General features: G+C 41.7%; 1 protein-coding gene across 1 annotated transcript in view; it reads left to right on the plus strand.

Annotated features, from left to right (window-relative positions):
* Nucleotides 1–4,710: 4,710 nt before the first annotated feature.
* Nucleotides 4,711–18,549, plus strand: part of LYPD6 (LY6/PLAUR domain containing 6) — a 126,940-nt gene continuing 113,101 nt past the window's right edge. Inside the window, exon 1 of the mRNA XM_043488257.1 lies at nucleotides 4,711–4,855. The gene's annotated coding sequence lies outside the window, so the exon portion shown is untranslated. The remainder of the gene's footprint in view (nucleotides 4,856–18,549) is intronic.

The following is an 18,549-nucleotide window of genomic DNA, read 5'->3' on the forward strand; positions in this document are numbered from 1 at the left end:
ACGTCTGATATTTGTTACAGAGGAAAAAAAGATAAACCAGACATTATTTGGAATAGTGAAAAATGAGTAGAATGTTAAGACATGGTAAATTTATTGTTTGCTCATTGAGAGAAAGAAAGTGAATAATTCATTTAAGGGAAACATTGTTACTTAAAGAAAGGGCAATATTTTAATAAGTAGAAGGAGGAAGGGAATATATTTTGAAATAGGAGCTGTATCACTGGAATGAAAAATGTAATGTGACAAAGTAGCTACTTTGAAGAAGAAAACACTCATCTGAATGGAAAATTTTGTTACAGTCCTGTAAAATTTCAACTTTATCTTCATTCTTATCTGTTCATTCACTTAACTAGTATTTATTGAGAGCCTACTCTGTACCGGCATTGTGTGAGACATTGGTGATATTTTGGTAAATAAGACAGTCACAGTTTCTTCTTTCACTAAGTGTTCAGTGGAATTTTCATTAATGATTAATTCATGCACTCACTATACTGGGTTTTGAGCAAACTCCGGGAGATGGTGAAAGACAGGGAAGCCCAGTGTGCTGCAGTCCATGGGGTTGAAAAGAATCAGATATGACTTAGTGACTGAACAACAACATTATATTAGGTAAAGTGAGGTTTAACTCTGTGTGACAGGAAACTTAAATTAACAATGGTTTAAACAACTGTCTCATCTAAATATAGATCATCCAGACCTCAAGTTATTTTGGGCCCATCATCTTACAAACCTCAAGTTTTTTATCTTGCTGCTCTGCCATTCCTAACTAGTATATACATTAAGCTTTTGAGTCTTTTTCTTTCACTTACATAGTGCATTGGGATATAGAACATTGTTTGTATCAACAGCCTGTCTGTTTTCATTATTAAATAGTATTCCATTCTATGGATGTACTACATTTTATTTAGCTTTTTCCCAGTTGAGGGACTTTGGAGTTGTTTCAAGATTTCAGTGATTAAATTGATATAAATATTTACTTAGAGGATTTTCCATGAATATAGGCTATCATTTCACTTTGGTAAATATCTAGTGGAGAATTGGGCCATATGGAGAAGTGTATATTGAATTTTACAATATCTGTGAAACTGAGAGTTGCAGTCCCACTATGCATTCCCGTCAGCAATATACAAGAATTCTGGTTGCTCTGCATCCTCATCAGAATTTGACATCATCACATTTTTCCAACCATTATATTAAGTGCATGATAGTATCTCATTGTGGTTTTAATTAGCATTTCAGTAATAATTAGTGGAACTGAGATAGATTAGTATTGTCTGCTACAAGTCCTATGTCAGATATATGATTTGCAAATGTTTTCTCCCAGTCTATATCTTTTCATTCTGTCAACAGTTTTGTTTGCAGAGCAAATGTTTTTAATTTTGATAAAGCCCAATTTATTTATTCTTTTATAGATTGTGGTTTGGATTTTAAAATTGAACATTTATATGTTAAAAGCCAAATTTATAAAAAGAACAAAAGAATAAATTCCTCCTAACAACAACAGATTATCTACAAATAGTATATTAGCTATGTCTCCAAAATATGACATCAAACAAGAAGAAATTAGATAATTTTTGTTGGGAGAACTAGATTACAGTTATAAAAGATGAGACGAGGATCTAATAATTTTAACTTTTAAAACACAGAAGTAAAGACTTTTAGATTCTGCACAATTGTAGTATGTAAATAAATGAAATGAAATGCTTCGTGGGGGCTTTGAATACCCATTCACTTATTTATCCATTCATTTCTTTAAGAATGTTTACTGAGCACCTAGAGTGAGCCAGGCACTGTGTTCTGGATGTCAGTACATAGATGAGTATGATGGGAGATAGAGCTCTGGACAAACAAATCAACAGGTTAGAGCACAATGTGGTAAGAACTATACTTGGCATTTGTTCAAAGTAAACCATGCTTCTTTTTGCATAGGTAGCAGTTTCATCACACTTATCTCAGTTTGCAATTATTTATTTGTGAGACAGGTCTTAATGTTTGTCTCTCTCATAGTCTCTTCCAGCAGTATAAATACAATATATGTTTTCTTCATAGTGACTAGAACATAATAGGAGCTGGATAATCAATCGTTGAATAAAAAAAAGCGTTTGCTATTGAAGCATAGAGAGGAAGGGTTACTAAATCTGCTCTGGGATCTCATTTAAAAAGGTGACATTTGAAGTGAGTCTTGAAGCAGAGGTAGGAACTTACTGGTGCCGTGGGGTTGGGGCTGGAGAGGAAGAGAAGGGCATTGCAGCACTATACAGTCTTAGCCATGGGGACTCGAAGTCACATAACGTCTGTGGGAAGGACAAAAAAGTCGCAGTAGGGTAGAATCATCATCCTATGTAGGGAAGTGTGGGGCAGCATGAAGCCAAAATGGAAGGCAGGGATTGGGACAGGAATGAAAGGCCTTGTCAACCAAGGTAGGTTTGAACTTCATAGCAATGGAGTTGGGGAGGGTGATGGATGTTAAGCTTTTAAGTGACATGATCAGTAGAGCGGTTAAGACTATGGCTGAAGCCCGGATAAGAGATGATAGGTGCGGCAGTGGCAGTTGAGATGCTGTGGAGAGACAGACTTGAATGCTATTCCAGGAGACCAAATTTATGGGACTTGGTGATTGAAAAGATGTGAAGGGTGAAGTAGAAGGAGAATTTAATATTTCAGTTCTTCTGATGCCTGGTGAGTATTGTATGTAGGGAATTAACAAATTATATTTTTTCCTGATTAATAAGTATTACATATTTTTTTTCGAAAATTCAGGAAAGTATAAAGAAGAAAAAAATTCATCTGTTGTTGCAGTCCACAGAGATAAACCACTTCCAATATTTTGAGTGCCTATTGTTCTAAAATAGATCCTAAGGATGCTATCCCCACAAAGAACTTAAGTCTCATAAACAGCATTAATATATTGAACTTAATTTTGAACCCAAACGTTAAGTTTTGACTATACTGCAAGCTGAGTCAGTTAAAAAAAAAAGAGAAAAATGAAATGAATTAGGTACATGGATGGGAACTTCCCAAGACACAATTTCTTCCCTGGAAACTAAATAAGGCCGCGATGAAGACCCAGGACGCGTTCTCATTAGTACCAGATTCCCACAGGTAACCTGCCTGGTTACTGAGGGACATTTCCAGGTTCCGTTTGATTAATTCATGTTCAATTCATTCCATGTGCCGAGCCCTGCAGGAAGGCAGCACACCGCAGTGATCACCTCCCGTGTCCAAATGTTCTAAAGGAGTGGTAATTATTTTTGCCCACTTGAATCTAGAGCTTGTGTGAACTTGTGCACATCAACTATAAGTAAGAGAAAAACTTTCTGAGGTCCAGAAGCTGTGAATCAAAAAAAAAAAAAAAATTATCTGAGACCCTTCCAAATAGGGAAAATGGGAGGGAAGTTAAAAAAAAATGAAAAAGGAAGGATATTTTTACATTGAGCAGGGGTAGATTACGAGGAGGAGCAGAGGCAGGAAGGTTCAGAGGAGGTCTGCCTGAAAAGAAGCTCAAAGAAGAGAAAGGCCAAGGAAGCGGGGGTGGGGTGGTGGGGTGCCGAGGTGGGGGGGGGGGGGTCGGTTGAAAGATGGACAAACAAATGTAGCCACCGGGGCGGCCGTCCTAGCAAAGGCAGCCCGCAGGTCAGGTACCTGGCGGAGGTGGGGCAGCGGGGGGCGAGCTGCCGGGTCGCAGCTGGAGTCCTTCCTTCAGACCCTCCCTGGACACCACCCGATCCTCTCCGCCCAAAGAATAACCCCTAGCCCCCCTCAGCCCTCGGCGGAGCTCAGAGGGGAGGAGGGGGAAGTGGGGCCGTGCTCAGCTTCCACTCTGAGGCTCCGGCTTGAAAAGTCCCCTAGAGTCAAACATGATTTACACCAGGGAAGAAAAAAATCAATACCACCAGCGAGTGGGAGGGGAGGGGGGCTGTACCTGAGGGAAATGTTTGGCCGAGGAGGGGGAGCTTTCCCCACCACAGCCCAGAACGCGACTCTTGCTTCCTCACGAGGATCGGCCATCAGCACCCCGGCTCTCCGCCCCTCCGTCGCCCGCCCCGAGGGGTTGCTCTTCCGTTGCAAACGTCAAGTGGTCTAGGTTTGCCCTGGGTTAGGAGCTCGACTAAGTTTTTCAGCTCGGGTTCTTAGGTGCGTCGGGTTTCGCAAGACCCTGGGGGTGGCGGGGAGGAGGCTTTGGCTGGGGCCATTTTTACACGGCCGGGCTTTCCCTCATTCAGCTCCCGGCCAGGGTGAAGCGAGCGGCGCAAGGGTTCCTTACAGGAAGGGGTCGGTGCAACCTGAACAAACATTGCTGGTTTCGAACGCTCACCGCGAACGCGTTTCAAGAGCAGGTCTCACATCCTCCCGGTTCCGTCAGCGGAACTCGGCAGACTCGCCCAGCAGGCCTGAGCGCTGAGCCGGGAAACCCCACCTGCGCCGGGGAGCCCGCTCCGGCCGGCGGGAGTTTGCACACTGGGCGCTCAGGCGGACTCTCCCGGAGTTGGGTCGCGCGCTGCGGAGCAACGAGCTCGCCCCGCGGAGGGCTCGGTTACCCACCCCCGCCACCCGCGCGTTGATTGGTCCCCCGGCCCGCGAGGCCGGGCTGGCCGGCTGCGGCGGCGGGCGGCGGCTAGTGCTGGGCGCGAGTGGGAGTGGCGCGCGCGCCCCCCGCCGCCCTGTCCCTCCCCGCCGCGCTCCCTCCCTAGTCCCCTCCCTCCCTCGCTCCCTCGCTCCCTCGCTCCCTCCTCGCACTCCCCGGCTCCGGCCGCGCGCTGGCGGGGCTCCGCATTGCACACTCTGGGGGCGCCGCAGTGTTCGTGGGATGGGGCAGCGGGCTGCCGCTGGCGGCCGGAATCCGCGTGCAGCCGGGGTGAGTAGAGGCTGGCTTCCCGGGAGAGCACAAAAGGAGAGGGGTTTCCTGCCAGCCTCCCGATCTACTGCGGGGCCTGGACCAACCACGGAGTGAGCTGAGTCCCTGCAACTGCCCTCTGCTAAGACAGTCCTTTACCCCCACACCCCCGGCCCCTTGGTCGGCGGAGCTGAGATCCTCGCTTCTGCATCCCGCTCCGATGTTTTGCCTCCGAGTGGGCAGCCCGCACTGCGCGCAGCCTGGGCAAGTCCGGAGGGGCGTGTGTGTGTAGTGCCTGCGCGCTGGGGTGGGATGGAAATGTCAGGAGCTGCCAAGTTTAACGCTGGAGGAATCTTCCCCAAGAGTAATTCAGCACCTTCCCAGGGCCAAGCGTGCGTCCACCAGAAACTCCAGCCGGAGGGAGAACCCCAGGCGGCGGAGTGGCAGCACCCAACATGTTGCTGGGGGCGGGCGGGGGTGGGAAGGAGATGGGGGTGGGCGGTGGCCCGGCTTGCGCCCATCCCGAGCAGCTGCCGAAGGGGCGGTGAGGTGGGGCGCTTCCAGCCGTTGCGCGAACGCCCAAGGCCCTCCGATCACCCACTCGCGGGGAGTTTTGCGAGTGGGTCATTCACCCACGGAGCCAGAGCTTCGCCTGGGCTTGACTTGGCGACCTGCTTTTCTCTCCAGTAAGAGCAGTTCCATTGATTATATTTGGATAAACAGTTTAGCCTAAAGCTGTGGTGGATCTATCTGACTCGCTCTGACTCCCGCCGCAATCCCACTAGTTTCGCGCCCCCAGCTCCTGCCCTCGGCAAGGATCCTATTCCTCTCCGCGAGGTTCCAAACTCAATGTTTGAGCATGGCTGTATCCAAAGTGGGCCCCGGTATCTGAGGTGTCACAGTGATTTGCCATTTCCGAGGGGATTTCAAAGACTTGTTATAATTTGGACGGGGGAGAGGTGGGGGAGAGGAAAAAATTGAGGAAGGAGCAATGTTTAGGAGGGGATTTTTTGGTAGAATAGCGTTGACCTACCAGAACATATGACAAAAAGAATGTTAAGCTTCTCCCTCTGGTAACCTACCCAAGGTGTGACCTCCAAAATTCAATTTTCTTTGTGGGAGACTAGGGAGTTTAGATTCTCCAGGGGGAAGCTTATTTCTTGTTAAATTGACTTACGGTGACATCCACTCTCTGTTCTGTTCTGCTCTGGCCAGCCATTTCAGATGCCTTGATATTATTAGAGCAATTCCCTTAAAGACATTACATTTTCTTTCAGTGAGAGGAACTCGAAGTAGCTCTTTAAAATTTTGAATCTGCACCTTATTTCTCTAGAAGACACTAATGGTTACTGTATATGTGCTCACGTGTACCAAGTTTGCAAAAGATATTTGTGCAATCGTCCATGAAATGGCTTAATAAACATTTATGTTAAACCCATTTAAATGTAAAACATCTATCTGTTTTCAATTTTAGTTTCCACCTTGACCAAAGGCACCAGACTGAAACAGGACTTAAAAGAGGCTTCCTTGTTTAAAAAAGAGATTTTGCAGGACTCTAGTCATGAGAACAAACAGTAAGCTTTCTGAGCTTGTGGCACACAAATGCTGTTAAAAATTGTGAATTAGTTTTTTGGGTTAAAAACATCAGAAGTGCTTCCAAACCAGAAAAGGTAGTTACAATGCATGGGTCTACCTTTTGAAGCTGTCCACAGTCTTTATAAGATGGATGTTTATAGCACAGAATGCATAAATGGGCTGATTATAGCGAATGATGCCAAGTAAAAAGCCATACTTTGCATCATGTTGTAAACTTCACAAGGCACGCTGAGATCTGCTATTAAAGTATCTGTGAGGAAGTCATATTTTCATCACCCCTGTTTTACAGGTGGAACAACTGAAGCTCTCAGAAGTTGAGTACTTTTCCAAGGTGAATAGCAGAGTTCAAGTTTTTCCCCCAAGTTCTTCCCTCCGTTGCTCCCTCTCTTCCTTCTTTCATCCTGGGCTTCCTTATTTCCTGGTTCTAATTTCTGTACCTTTTTTTTTTTTTCAACCCATAGCTACGGGACCATTATGTACCATTCTCCAAAAGCTTTACTGTGCAAAGTACCACTTAGCTCCCACTACATGTGGGCTGATAAACATTTAGGGAGAAAGCTAATAATGGGTTTTAAGGAACTATGTTTTTCAAAGGGGCATATTATTTTTATTAATGAGTTGTTAAATATACAAGTAATCAAAACCCTAAAGAATGAAGTCCTCACGGTGTTTGCGTGCTAAGTCGCTTCAGCTGTGTCCAACTCTGAGACCCCATTGGCCATAGCCCGCCAGGGTCCTCTGTCCATGAGATTCTTCCAGGCAGGAATACTGGAATGGGTTGCCATGCCCTTCTCCAGGGGATCTTCCTGAACCAAGGATCAAACTTGTGGCTCTTATGTCTACTTCATTGGCAGGCAGGGTTGTGTGTGTGTGTGTGTGTGTGTGTTTAAGCACTCGCACCCCCTGGGAAGCCCTGTACTTATGTTGTGTGCTAAGTCACTTTAATCGTGTCCTCTTCTCGACCCTGTGGACTATAGCCCGCCAGGCTCTTCTGTCCATGGGACTTCCTAGGCAAGAATACTGGAGTGGGTTGCCATGTCCTCCTCCAGGACATCTTCCTGACACAGGGATTGAATCCATGTCTCCTTGATTGCAGGCGGATTCTTTCCTGCTGAGCCATCTGGTACTTAAGGTAGTACTTCAGAAAAATCTAGTGGCAGTGGCAGAGATGTTTGAGAAATATGTAGGTCTGCAACTCTGTAAGTAGAAACTCCTCATATGTTCAATAGACAATTACAATGAAACTCTAATAAATGATTGTTTTGTTAGTGTCATTTGAATTTAAAAGAACAAAACATTACTTAAATAAACCCAGAACCACTCTGGGGGGAAAAAAAACCCTACTTATCAAAAGTCCTGAAATCCTCATTAACTAGTTTACAAATGCAACAGAAGACATTGATTAAAGAGAAGTCGTGTTTTTACTTGCATAGCTAGCAATAAGGAGCTTACAGCTATCTGCCTACATGATTATTTATTAAAAATCCATCATTTGCAGATCTTTTCTTGCCAAACTGTTGCTTAGGATATATTGCATAATATGTTGCATAATATTTATTAAGATGAGTAGAATTAATTTTGTTTGCATTAATGTAGGCATAAATATTTGAAGGGTCAGTTTACTAAATTAAGCCCATGAAGGGTGACAGATCCCAAGCATACTAAAAATGAGATAGCCAAAAATGAATGCGAACAAATTCCTCCAATGGATTCCCAAAATAACAATGAAAGACTCTTATATACTGTGAAATGAGAATTGTAGAAGTACCTGGCTTGCACTGTACCAAACATATACTCAGAGATATAAAAAGAGAACACAGTGTAAATGAGTTCTTTGCTTCTGCTTTTGCTGAATAATATTTCTATACCCAGGCTTTCTCAGGCAGTAAACGCACTGTAAATAATAGATTGAGAAATGGCAAGTGCCGAGGATATTCTCGACCTAATCAACACACTAGATACTAAATCTCCAAGATGGTCATCATCCAAGTGTGTTGAACCTTAGTGTGTAAGTGACAGCTCTCCAGAGCGTTGGCTGGAAGACTTGAGGGGCTCTTGTCAGGGGAGGAGTTTCAGGGAGGACCCTGGAGCCATCAAGCCAGATCCATGTCCCTGTGGACAACTGTGAGATCAGTGTTCAATGTGAACATTGATTACAGTAATACAACTTATTTTGGAGAAAGTGGAAATCATATGTTAGAGTTTAAGAAGGGAATATATTTGTAGCTAAAGTGTTGCAGAAAGGATATATGTTTTTAAGCTTTCAGAAAGCTTGACTGGATTTCGAATCACGGTTCTCTCCCTATTCATGATTTTTGTGTTGACCAAGAAACAAGAAACAAACTGGAGATAAATAGACACTTTTCTGAGTGGACAGGTAGGCTCTTCTGGGAACAGTTTGGGGATGGTTTTATTTTAACTTTTATAAATGTCTACAAATGGTATGTAGTTCTTACAAGTAAGTGAAAACTATGCTTATAAAGTTGAACCACAGGAATAATTTAAAAGACAACCTAAATGGGAAGAAAAATAATAGAAGATTAAAGTCAAAATGGAAGATTGAAGATAAGTATACTTGGGAAAAGCAATCCCAAGCACATTTGTAGGAGATGGTTTTAAATTCCATTCCTGTCAGCAGTCAAAATAGCTGGATAATATTCTCACAGCTCTCTTTTAAAAGATATGTCCACCAAGTTGAAGTCAATGTTAAGAGAAGGATATAAAATTTTATATTAGTGTGATACTATTAAAAATGTGTAGTTGAGTAAGTTTGTATAAATTCCCTGTACTCATCTGTTCAGCTTTCTATATAGAAAGAAATGCATCAGTACATTAATACTACCTGTCTCTGAGTATTATGAGATTATAGGACTTCCCTGGTGACTCAGGCAGTAAAGAATCTCCCTGCAATGCAGGAGACCCGGGTTTGATCCCTGGGTTGGGAAGGAAATGACTGCCCACTCCAGTGTTCTTCATGCAGAATTCCATGGACAGAGGAGTCTTGGCAGGCTACAGTCCATGGGCCACAAAGAATCAGACACGACTCAGCACTAACAGTACGCTACGAGCGTGTATGAGATTACGTGTTTTTATTGTCTTCTTTTACTTAAGTACTTTCCAGATTTTCTTCAATGAACATGTATTGCTCTTAGTAAAAAAGTATTATGAAAATAAGATATAGTGTTGTAATCTCAGATTTCGTATAGTCTTAAGAAAGGCTCATCTGATTATCATTTTTATGTCTTTGAAAAAATTGCCTCTCTTTTCCCCATGAATTCCCTATACATGAAAGGCAGCAAGTTTAATTTTTTTTTTTTTTTTTGGTATTTGGTACTAAGAAAAAGTGTGACTGAAGATGGAACACTGTGCTTTCTTTAGATAGTGAGAATTGGGAAATGAAAAGACTTTCCGTTTTTGCCATAATTATCACGATATGAGGAGAAGGACATGGCAACCCACTCCAGTATTCTTGTCTGAAGAATTCCATGGACTAGAGGAGCCTGGTGGGCTACAGTCCATGGGGTTGCAAAGAGTCAGACATGGCCGAAGTGACTTAGCACACACGTAGGCACACTACCCTCTTCCCTGGGAGAAGGAAATGGCAACCCACTCCAGTATTCTTGCCTGGGAAATACCGTGGACAAAGGAGCCTGGCAGGTTACAGTCCATGGGGTCACAAAGTCAGACATGACTTAGCGACTACACCACCTACCACTGTCAGGATATGATGAACCAAGTTAATGGAAGCTGATATCTCTTGTAACAATTGTGTTGACAAAGCTTCCAGGGTCCCATAAGGGATGTGCCCAGTTTCCAGAATCATAGTCCTCAAAGAAGCCCAATGTATAATGTCCTCATTAGATAATTTTAGTTTTCTCTCAGTCTACTCATAATATATAACTGGTGACTAGTTACCATTAAAGAGTAGGCTAATTGACATTTTTACCCTCTTGAGGTTGCTGCAAAGGAAGAGCTAGACAGATAGCAGAAGTCAAATTCTCATGCACACAGTTACAAATACAGTGAACTTGGATTATTTTTCATGAAAATAAAAAACTAAAACACATCTGTTGATATTTGAAAGCAAGGGGGTTCAGACAGGAAGTAATAAGCTCAAAGACTATGTGTTAATAATACCTCTATCTCCTATCCTACATCCTACTCACTCATCTTTACTCTCTGTTTCACCAAGAGAGGATGAAGGCTAAGGTTAAAAAAGATTCCAAAAAACATTGAGGTGTATGCATAAATGATCACCACATAATGGACTGTTGGCAAAACAGAAGCACTGCAGAAGCATTGGGTGTGAAATCTTCATCTTTTCATAGACCTTTTAAAAGTCATGGATATAAGAATTCTTAAAGCCAAGACTGTCCTATGCCTGACATTTAAACAAGTATCTCTAAGCATTCTAAATGATTAAATACAATACAGTTTATGTGTTTGGGCAGTAGTATTTGGGGTGAACATTTTCAAAAATATAGTGCTTAATGTTTTTATGTTCTAAAAAGCAGGATAAATAAAGATTGCATTGTTCTTATTTCCCTCCTTCTTAAAAAGTACCAAATAGTATATAAATTAGCAAATGTACACATTGTTTCCATCACGATGTCTAGAAATACTTGTTTCTTTATGCCATTAAAGCAATTTAGATAATATATACACTTACTTGCACTTATAATAATAGCATTTATTACTCTACTTAGTATTTGTATGGCTTTTCATCTACAGGACTCTACCTGCTTATGAGGGATTATTGTTAGTTTTCCACTGGCAGGGAGAGCAGTGTAGAACAACCTTAGAAGCCAGGAATCTCCCCACGTAATTCCAGCCCCATCAGTTGCCAGACCTTAGGCAAGTGTGTCCTTAGGCAAATTATATAGTTTCCTCCAATTTAACTGGTTACTATTAACTAGCTGACTGACCTTTAGCAAGTTAGGCACCCAGTGTCTGGGCTTCATTTGCTTCAACTATAAAATCAAGGGGTTGCACTAATTAAATTCCCAAGTGAGTAGGAACCAACATATATTTTTTGACATTTAAAATTACGCAATAATACTGATCTAATGAAACTGTGACTTAATATTGGTATTTAGAAGAAACTAAGTTAACAAGACAGAGTTCTTGGAGATCTGTAATAAGAAATTTTAAACATCTAGCATATCTCCCTGGAATTTGTTCTTTTCTTACTATGTAGATCCTTCCTGTTCTTTGACGTGATTATCCATGTAGAATACATTTAATTTCTTAGAATTTTTTTGTCTTAAAGATAGAAAAGTTGACTTTGAAGTGTTCTAAAAATATTAACTCTTAAAAATACTGACTTTAATAGAAGTAATATTTTGCTTTTATGTAGGGTCTTTCCATACAAGATCAAAGGAATGATATTAGAAATACATGGTTTTTCTTTTATGTGTAACTTCATAGAAAGATTTTCCTTTATGGAATTCTTTTAATTCACATTCCCAGTCACCCAACTGAATGAATCCACAGAAACTTTTGTAGCAGCTCTAACTTGTTCTTGGTCAGACGTGTCCTTGGTCAGGAGGGTTCTTTCATCCATTATTTCCCAACTGACAATTCTTTTTAATCCTTCAAGGCCTAGTTCAAATGCAGTCTTCCCAAAGAAGTCTTTTCTCTTGATTTACATCAATGTACATTTTTCTCTTTTACTTATACCTGTATTTCATGATAGCATACTGATTTTTACATTCTAGCTTATTATATACATCATTTCTTATTTCTGTTGAATGCTTGCATGAGTACATTGTCTTGGACAAGAGTAAGCCTTCAATGAATGTGTTGAATAGACTTAATGCTTTCATAGAGCAAAAGCTGTGAAGTTTAGGGATGGGCTGAGGGGAAGAGAGGAGGAGGAGGGGGAATTGCAGAAGATAGATTTAGATGGAAGAGATAGGTTGTGGTTTTGTGTGTGCTGTGTGTATTCAGTCATGCCTGACTCTTTGCAAGCCCATGGACCATAGCCTATCAGGCTCCTCTGTCCGTGGAATTTTCCAGGCAAGAATACTGGAGGGGGTTGCCATTTCCTATTCCAGGGGATCTTCCCAACCCAGGGATTGAACCAGCATCCCTTGAGTCTCCTGCATTCACAGGTGGGTTCTTTACCACTAGTGCCACCTGGAAGGGCCCCTTTGGCTTTGCAGCTTATGACAATTGCCATGTACCTTTAGTCCCTGAATGACTACCAAGAGCAAACAAATACTGCCAACTGTGACTGTTCTCCTCAAAGACCCTTCCTTGCTTTTGTTTCCTAGGAATACACTCTAGGTATTGAGGGTCTTTACAGAACAGACTCTAAGCCATCAATCACTGTGACTAGGACTTGGGAAAGTTAGATAAGCCATCTGCTCACCTGAAAATAAAAAGCTGGCTATTTCACACTTTCATACTAAGCTGTACCATGCTTTTTAGAAGTGTATAGAATTAATTTCTGCTAAACAGAAAACAACAGAAAAGTTCAGGGAAGAAAATAATCGTTTCTTGTCAGCCACATTTAATTATTCATTTCTTACTACCTTATTAGCATTCTTTTTCTCTAGGTTACATGGTGGCTACCTGGCTATATGTATCTAGCATATGTTCAATGTGTTTGATCTTTATCCTTAATAGAATAAAACAGAAGACAATATCTCAAATTTGCCATATATAGGTAAAGATATACAAAATCCTTCTTGGCTGTTGAAAACTCTTTGAGTGAGTTTTCAACACATAATTAGGGCTGATGCTTTTTAAATAGAGAACCAGACAAGGCTAGATCTGTTTAATCTCAAATAGCCAGGGTTCTTCTTCCTGTTCCATTGTCATATGTTGGAATCACAGCCAGCTGACTTAAGATGTTGTTTTAGGTCCGTCTAGTCAAAGCTATCATTTTTCCAGTAGTCACGTATGGATGTGAGAGTTGGACTATAAAGAAAGTTGAGCACTGAAGAATTGATGCTTTTGAACTGTGGTGTTGGAGAAGACTCTTGAGAGTCCCTTGGACTGCAAGGAGACCCAACCAGTCCATCCTAAAGATAATCAGTCCTGAATATTCATTGGAAGGACTGATGCTGAAGCTGAAACTCCAATACTTTGGCCACCTGATGTGAAGAACTGACTCATTGGAAAAGACCCTGATGCTGGGAAAGATTGAAGGCGGGAGGAGAAGGGATTGACAGAGGATGAGATGGGTGGATGGCATCATAGACTCAATGGACATGAGTTTGAGTAAACTCCAGGAGTTGGTGATGGACAGGGAGGTTTGGTGTGCTGCAGTCCATGGGGTCGCAAAGAATTGGACACAACTGTACTACTGAATTGAGGTGAGATGTGGCTGGATTAGCATCAACTCCACCCAGTTCTGAGAAACAACTCAGGGTTCATTTTCTCCTGCTGCCAATAGTGTTATTCTTTGGTAGAACCAAATTAGGCAAGTAAAAATCAACAGGATTCAAAAAATGTTTTTCCCATCAAAGCTGTTCAGACGCTCAGCTTTGAAATGACAGGCAATGTGTATCCTGTAATGGAGTAGCAGTTTAAAGAGAGGTACTGTTTGTAATGGTACTTTCTTAGCTTGGAAACTATGTCATAGAGACCATTGTTAAAGGGGGTAATTTTCAGCTAGGTTAAACAAATTTAAGAAATGTTGAATGCTGTAGCACCTACAAGACATTGTAGGCAAATGGATAAACTCATTTCCTACAGCTTCTGGGCAGTTTGACATTGCTCCAGGGCTTCACATCTCTCCTGGAACAGTGTACTGAATAAGGTTGAACATGGGAAATGGGAAGCAGAAAAAGAGTACAGAAAAGAAGGAGCTGGAGGACTTACAATAAGGAAAGGATCGCCTACTTTATAACCAATTGAAGAAAACTTTCCAGTCCTGTCTCATTCCAATCTTATCTGGGGAAACCCTAAAATAAACAAATAAAATTGAAAAGAGCCACAGAGTTCTGTCTGCCTTAGATTATCTTGTGTTCCTACCGCATCCTCCATTAGGGCAATTCTGGTGCTGAGCCATAGTCTCAACTCTAGAGTCTAAAAGAGCACTGTTAAAAGGCTTCCCTGAGGATTTCTCTGGTGGTTCAGGGGTTAAAACTCTGCGCTTCTAATACAGGGGGCACAGGTTTGATCTCTGCTCTGGGAATTAAGATCTCACTTGTTGCAAGCTGCTGCTGCTGCTGCTGCTGCTAAGTCGCTTCAGTCGTGTCCGACTCTGTGCGACCCCATAGATGGCAGCCCACCGGGCTCCCCTGTCCCTGGGATTCTCCAGGCAAGGCACAGCCATAAAAACAAAAATAGCTTCCCTGAGGGGAAGCACATGTTGGCCAATCAATGGATCCAGCATATTGGTCAAATAGGCAAGTAAAAGTTGAGGGAATCAGAGTCCAAGGTGATTGAGAAAGAGATACAGAAGAGGCAATGATTTTGTTGTGAGGTATGGGTGGAAACAAAAAGATGTTGGGATCTTCGCTTATTTCCCACTTTTAATTTAAGCGCTTATCTAGCTATTTGCTGAATTATCAACCACTGATTCCTTCCTGTCAAGGCTATGGTTTTTCCAGTGGTCATGTATGGATGTGAGAGTTGGACTGTGAAGAAAGCCGAGCGCCGAAAAATGGATGCTTTTGAACTGTGGTGTTGGAGAAGACTCTTGAAAGTCCGTTGGACAGCAAGGAGATCCAAACAGTCCATCCTAAAGGAAAGCAGTCCTGGGTGTTCATTGGAAGGACTGATGTTGAAGCTGAAACTCCAATATTTTGGCCACCTGATGCAAAGAGCTGACTCATTTGAAAAGACCCTGATGTTGGGAAAGATTGAAGGTAGGAAGAGAAGGGGACTACAGAGGATGAGATGGTCAGATGGCATCACGGACTCGATGGACATGAGTTTGGGTAAACTCTGGGAATTGGTGATGGACAGGGAGGCCTGGGATGCTGCAGTTCATGGGGTCACAAAGAGTCGGCCACAACTGAGCGACTGAACTGAACTGAATTCCTTCCTGGGTTTTGGCCAAGCCAGTTAACTTCTTTGAACGTCTCTTTTCTCATTTGTAAAATGATTGTACCTGCACTTCTAGAGCAGGGTCTGCAGGAAGAGATACTGGTTCCTTGGGATGTCTGGGGGGTGTGGAAGTACAATGGTCAGAAATGTTTGGGATGCAATGGGTTAACTGCTTTTCAACTGCAAGACTCTTCAGAACTTTTTAGTAAGTGAATGATCATTCTACATATCTGAAAGGAGGTATACTCTTCAGTGAATCCCAAACCTGTTTGCCAATGGGACCCATTTAGAAGGTGCATCTTTTCAGTCAGTGTTCTGTGCAACACCAAATACTGGATTAGCTGTTGCCTGAGGTTCTTCTCAGTTTTAAATTCTGTGAATGTACAGCTATGTAGTATATCTTTCTTTCTGTTTCTTTTCTAGCTAACTCCTTGCCTCTCATCTTGAAGAATTTTTGTGTTGTATAAACCTTTTGATCAAAAATGTACTCTGTTAGAAAAATCCCTGCATCTACTTTAAGATCACATTGAGACAGTGCAAACCTGCAAGCCGTGCACTTTCCCCAAACTTGTATATTTTAGATGACATAAAGTCACAGGCAGTCAGAACACAAATAACAAATTCCCCCAGTACACACACCCTGACAAAAATATTGAAATGTTTATTAACAGAAAGAATAGAGAGGGGATAGTATTTCACAAAGGAACAATTTATAAAAGACCCAGATCTCATCTGGCAGAGGCATTTCTGAGCAAAGCAGTGCAATTAATCTCAGAGTTATAGCATAAAGATGAAATGATGAATACTGAAGGTATACAAAATGTGCACTGTCCTTCCCCTCCTCTTCAGGATTACAGGCAACGTCTAGCACACCTCTCTTCACCAGCACCAGCCTTGGACTTTCTATTTGGCTCCTGCCAGATGCCTCCTTTGCTGGATGAGGAGCTGGTAAAAGGTAGGGTGATTTGGGGAGGCAGAGGCAGCAGGAGTCCAGGGTGCAGCATAGCTGGTTCTGGATCCTTGTGCTGAAGTAGCTCCCCTTTCAGAGGTTGTTAGCAGTCGGGGGTAGTAGGGGGAAACAGGACTTAATTCTGGGTTAGAAAGAAGTAATAAGGATTCACAACATTTTTTTTTTTTTTTTCATTTTGTCATCATTGCACTTTGTGAATTCTCTGGAATTAGAATTAATCCAAACCTCTACAGGTAACCCACAGCAGACAACTTTCAGTGGGCTCTGAATTTAGTTTTCTTTCTGTGTTTTTAAAGAAATAATTTATTAGATAATGTTAGGATACAAAAGCCAAAATAGGATAATAATTTCTCTTTTAACGATTAAATTTACATGTGGCACTATTTCTAAAGTTTGGTTGTCTATCCTCCACCCTTATTTAAAAATTTTAAGAATATTTGTCAAATGTTCTGTTATTTGAATTCAGGTTTATCTCTGATGAAACATCAATATTCCTATTTAGTTTTTCTTGTTAAAAGAATTGGAATTAGTTGTATGCATTTAATTATATTTTTAAACTCTAAATTGAGGTTTGAAATTTGGTAAAGAATTTCTAACTATTTTTTTTCCCAAGTGATAATATACATATTATGATATTGGCTTGACTCATAAGACTCGTGTTTCCTCACCTTTTTGAGTTGTCTCACTGAGAATTCCAAGTGGCACTGTGCCTAGATTTTTTAATTCAGCTTTCTCATATTTAGAGGCTGTCTTTTCTCTTCCCTTAAACATTTGAGCAGCACTTTAGTTCATTGCACATTGCAAGCACTGGCACAAACTAGATGCTCAGCAGATATCTAATGAGAAAGAGTCTCCCTATTCTATCAGTGTTTGCTGAATAAATAAAACTGATTAGTTAATGAGCAGTGCTTCCTGTAACTGTCACCACTGTCATGCCAGTAATGTAACCATTACCTACTATACAGACTGTTTTTCTTAACAATTAAAAGTAAATTTTTTATAACCTGCCAACATAATGCTAATTAGTGTTTAATGTTCATTTTCCTGTTTCAGAAGATACACAGATAAAAGAATTCCACTTAAAAAGTTTTATACAGGTTTCACCAAACCGAACAGATGTAGCTGGTTCTGTACTGCAGCAGCTCAATGAAGTCTGGAGGAGACCTGAGTCTTCTCCCATAGGAATGAGATGCTCTCTGCGGGACTGAACCCAAGGGCTTTCAAACCACTGAGTAGGGTTTGTTTTGGCATGCTACAGCATTCCCCTTTGGAATGCTCAGTCAGTTTAGGTATGCTGATTTCCATAAAGCTTTTGGCATAAAGTTTGAGTCATCTTTTGTGAAAAAGAATCTCATTGGGTGAAAAAGAATTTGCATTGGGTCTGTACTTGATTGTTGATATTGTATAGGCTGTGCTGTGGATGTGTAGAAAGACTAGGCATTTTTTAGACTTCTTGACTAGTAAGTCTCCTTTGTTAAAGATTAGTTGTTTGAAAAAGAAAACAGACTCATAGGTATAGAGAAAAAATACTAGTGGTTACCAGCGGAGAGAAGGAATGGGGGATGGGCAAGACGGGTAGGGAATGAAGAGGTACAAACTCTTATGTATAAAATAAATAAGCATAGTTAAGGCTGTGGTTTCTCCAGTAGTCATGTATGGATGTGAGAGTTGGACCATAAAGAAAGCTGAGTACTGAAGAATTGATGCTTTTGAACTGTGGTGTTGGAGAAGACTCTTGAGAGTCTCTTGGACTGCAAGGAGACCCAACCAGTCCATCCTAAAGGAAATCAGTCCTGAATATCATTGGAAGGACTGATGCTGAAGCTGAAACTCCAATACTTTGGCCACCTGATGCAAAGAGCTGACACATTGGAAAAGACCCTGATGCTTGGAAAGTTTGAAGGCAGGAGGAGAAGGGGACTGTGGAGGACGAGACGGTTGGATGGCATCATGGACTCAATGGACAGGAGTTTGAGTAAACTCCAGGAGTTGGTGATGGACAGGGAAGTCTGGTGTGCTGCAGTCCATGGGGTCACAAAGAGTCGGACACAACTGAGTGACTGAACTGAACTGAAATAGGCTACAAGGTTATATTGTTCAACACAGGGAATATAGGAAATATTTCATAATAACCATAATGCAGTAT

This window comes from Cervus canadensis, chromosome 15 (assembly GCF_019320065.1).
Source record: "Cervus canadensis isolate Bull #8, Minnesota chromosome 15, ASM1932006v1, whole genome shotgun sequence".
Taxonomy (NCBI): domain Eukaryota; kingdom Metazoa; phylum Chordata; class Mammalia; order Artiodactyla; family Cervidae; genus Cervus; species Cervus canadensis.